Genomic DNA, 3,776 nt, shown 5'->3' on the forward strand with positions numbered 1-3,776 from the left:
GTGTTCCAGCAGGAGGGGAGAGCAATGGGCCAGTAGATAGGCAACATCTGCCACCATCCAAGGGAGTCATGATCTTTAAGGAACAACAAGACCAAATCCTTATATCCCAAAATAATGTGAAGCACACACTTACCATGGCTTCTTCCCTGATCTAGCCTGATTGCCCCATCAAGTACTCTCAAGGGAAAGCCTGGAGGGATCTGGGTTTGGATAGAGGATGGAGGCTTGTGCATTGCCCATTGGTCTGTGATCATTCAGGTTTTGCCCAGGGATAACTGGGTCTGTCATGGTCAACACTTATGTGGTGATGAAGGGCATCATCTGATCACAAGCTTGCCAAAAAAACAACTGATGAAATAACTGAAAACCACATCGTGCACATAAGAGCTGCACTTGAGCAAAACAAAAGCCTTGGCTGGGGTGATGTACTTTTCAGAAAACAATGCACAGGTCAGAACTGCAGCTGGCAAGAGTCACAGACAACAGGGAATAAATAGCTGCATTTCTTCCAGTCAACAAATCCCTTTGGTAAACACTGGCAACCACATAATTTACTCAGAAAGAGCAACCAGACTCCAAAGAAGCACTTGCTTAGGCAGAGTCAGACCTGTGGGCACACAGGAGGCAGAAAACATAAATAAATCAGTGTAGAGGATCTGCTTCACCCCTTATAAACCACACCAGAGCAGGAACACTGCAAAAACTGCAGAAGTGCATCTAAATGGGGAGATGAGCACATCAGGCTCCTGAGAAAACAAAAGTCAGGGGCTCTGAAACAGAAGAAGGAATCCAGACTTAAATAATGAGCTCAGGGCTTCATTTTCCTTCATAGCAGGTTATATATTAATAGTACTGTTAACTCACAAAAAATTAAGTATTGACCTTATCCTGGAGCTGCCCAATAAAGATGCCCAGCACCCTACTCATTGAAAAGCTTACTTCCTTGAAATCTGGGCCACAGATACTTAAAAGGACAACGTCAAAACATGTTTCACTGGGGACCATAATATGCAAAGAGAGGAGAGTGGCAGGCTCCTTCTGAGTCCCACAAAATCTCTTCCTAATGAGGCACTGGGATAAAGTGAGGTAGCAGATGGATCTTCAGAGTGTCTCCAATTCGCTTTCATCCAAATGTTCTGCATGGAAAACAACCGGTGTGTTAGGTGCTGCTGCATGCTGCTTGGATGAATGAACCACTTTATGTAAAAAAAAAAAAGTGCATGTATTTCTAACACAGCTGGGCAGCATTCACAGGACTTGAAGCAATGATGGAGAAACTTCAATTAACATTTAATATGGAATAAATCAGATCAATACCTGTGTGCAGTTTTGCTGGTGCATTTACTATTCAATGGATTAAATTCATATTGAAACAATATTACAGTGCTTATCCTACATCAACTGAATTATACAGAGACCTATAATCCCTGATGCGATATTTTGAACTGCTCAAGTAACATTGATGACTTTCCTGAGCAAAGATGCGCAGACCCAGAGGTGAAGGCCAAAGAGTTCCAGAAATTACTGATATATTCTGGCATACCAGTTCCTGGACACCCACTTTGAGATGTTTTAAAAAGGGTTTGGGTTTATGCAAAGTACTGAGTCTGCTCACGTCTGAGAACAAATCAGGACACCCCCGTCCAGACATGGTCTCACCTCATAAACTGAGGCACCCAGATTCATCAGCAAATTTAGAAATCATCTGGAACTAAAATAAATAGGCTTTAAAATGGGAAGATGAGAGTGAAACAAAAACAACTATAAAAAGCCTGGCAAAGAAATCTGCACTAAAGCATTGTCTTTTTTCCAAATGTGTGTCTGCATGGAAGTTTTTCTTTGGAGATGGGCTTTTCTTTTTTTATCTTCCTCTGATCTGATTCTCAGCACTTAGGAAAGCTGCCAGCAGCTGAGGAGCAGCCACGTTTCACATGCTTACCTTGAACTTTATTTGATAGAGCCTAAACCATTACGTTATTTGATTGGATTAGGAGGAGTGCACTGCAGCATTGCATCATTACCTGAATGTAGTTGACCTCTGGGGAAAATGTACTTCTGACATCTCGATCAATCCGGCCTAGTGATTTTAGCTCCGGCAGGAGAGATGCCGGGGGAAGCTCCAACATGGCAGCACAGGCTGAGCTCCTGTGCAGGATCTGTCCCCTGAGAGCAGACGGCCCAGGCACTGACCTGCTTGCATGACTTCTGCAGCCACTTCGCTTAGTGCACGGTGAGTGGCTCCAGCACGGGAGAATGGAGCTGAACCAGGACTGAGCACAGGCTGGGTATAAATGCAGCCAGGCAGCGTGCTGGGAGGCACGGGAGGAAGGTGGAGGAGGGTGAGGAGGCTGTTGGTGTGTGAAGCTATTTTTCAAACAGGTGAAAAGACTATTTTTATTTTTTTCCCCCTTAGACTCTCAATCAGCCTCCATTAATCAACGTATAAAGGGGATTTATTAGAAGAGAAATATTTATTCTCTAAGAAGATGGGGCTGAAGCCACTGCAGGCCCTCAACACATGCAAGGACAGCTGGGTTTCCCCACAGCTTAAAGCCACAGTCTCATAGTCAAGGCCCCCAGAAAGAGGCGCTCATCTCTGCCCACTCCATGTAGCCTCACCAGCTCAGTTTCAGCACAAGAGAAACACATTTTAGGCTATGGATGTGAATAGAGAAAGCAATAGCTGGAAAAAGCAACTATCTTTTTCCCACGTGCTGCAGTCCCTCTCTGAGATTGAGGGGTGAATTTTGCATAGGTGCTGAAATCTTGTCAGTCAAAGCTGCTTTGATCGCTGGTTGTGGTGGAAGGGTTTGTGGGACTCTTTCACAATGTGTTTCTTTTTTCCCTACTATGATCTGGTTCGTTGCACAAGTTTTGTTGTAATGAGGTTTTTGTTTATTTAGGACAAGACCCCAGGTTTCCCAGGGAAGTGTGGTTTGGTGGAGCTAGCTGAAGCATGGAGAAGAGCAAAGGATCATTTCGGTTTCTCATTTTATGAGGAGGGAGCTCTTATGGGAACATCACAGCCATTTGTGTCTCTCCAGATCAAGACTTTATCTATGTTACCTCCAGGGCCTCTGTGGGATGCATGACCCCAAAAAGCTGCAAAGTGGAGTTTCACAGCACCCCCAGTCCTACTGTGGATCAGCGCTCACATAACCAGCTTGATCTATGAGTGGCTCCAAACCATTCTCATCACAGGTGTTGGCATGGGTCAGATGGAGAATGAACCTACAGCAATTATCATTTGGAAAATAAATGTGGTCAAACGTTCTTTGAAAATCGCCTCTAAATCGTTAATTTATAACTGATCGTTTAATAAATATTTTGAAATTAGGTTTTACAAAGCCCAGTAGCCCACAGGTTGCCATGCCACAGTGTTTCATAATTAAAAATGTCTCTTATCCAGGTGCATGTGTCTGTAAGATGCTTATAGAAGCAATTAATTATTTACCAAACCTGTTGCTGTTTATCATGAAAAATTCATAGAAAGTATGACCATAAACAGACTAAGCTAGGAAATGTTTCAGGAGATTAAGAAAAAAAAAGAAAACTAAAAGCATTCATTTCAAGCCATGTAAGCACCTTTTCACTGACCAGATCATGGTACAGAATGGAAAAGGTCCTTTATCCTACACTGATGTTTAGGGTGCTGCATGCCATTGGACAGAGAAGCACCCCACCTCTTTGGCAGCACTTTCTTGCTTGTATTAGATAACTTTGCAAGCAGCAGTCAGCTTAGGGAACCTTTGAAATTATTTACAAAGCTTGTTGCA

The 3,776-nt window shown here is 43.3% G+C and overlaps 1 long non-coding RNA gene across 1 annotated transcript; it reads left to right on the plus strand.

The window, feature by feature from the left end:
• Nucleotides 1-2,080: 2,080 nt before the first annotated feature.
• LOC311430584 lies at nucleotides 2,081-3,282 on the plus strand. Its single transcript, XR_014688886.1, has 2 exons — nucleotides 2,081-2,230; nucleotides 2,904-3,282. It is a non-coding gene; the product is annotated as an uncharacterized lncRNA (long non-coding RNA).
• Nucleotides 3,283-3,776: the final 494 nt, after the last annotated feature.

Source organism: Aythya ferina, assembly GCF_964211825.1.
Source record: "Aythya ferina genome assembly, chromosome: 2".
NCBI lineage: Eukaryota > Metazoa > Chordata > Aves > Anseriformes > Anatidae > Aythya > Aythya ferina.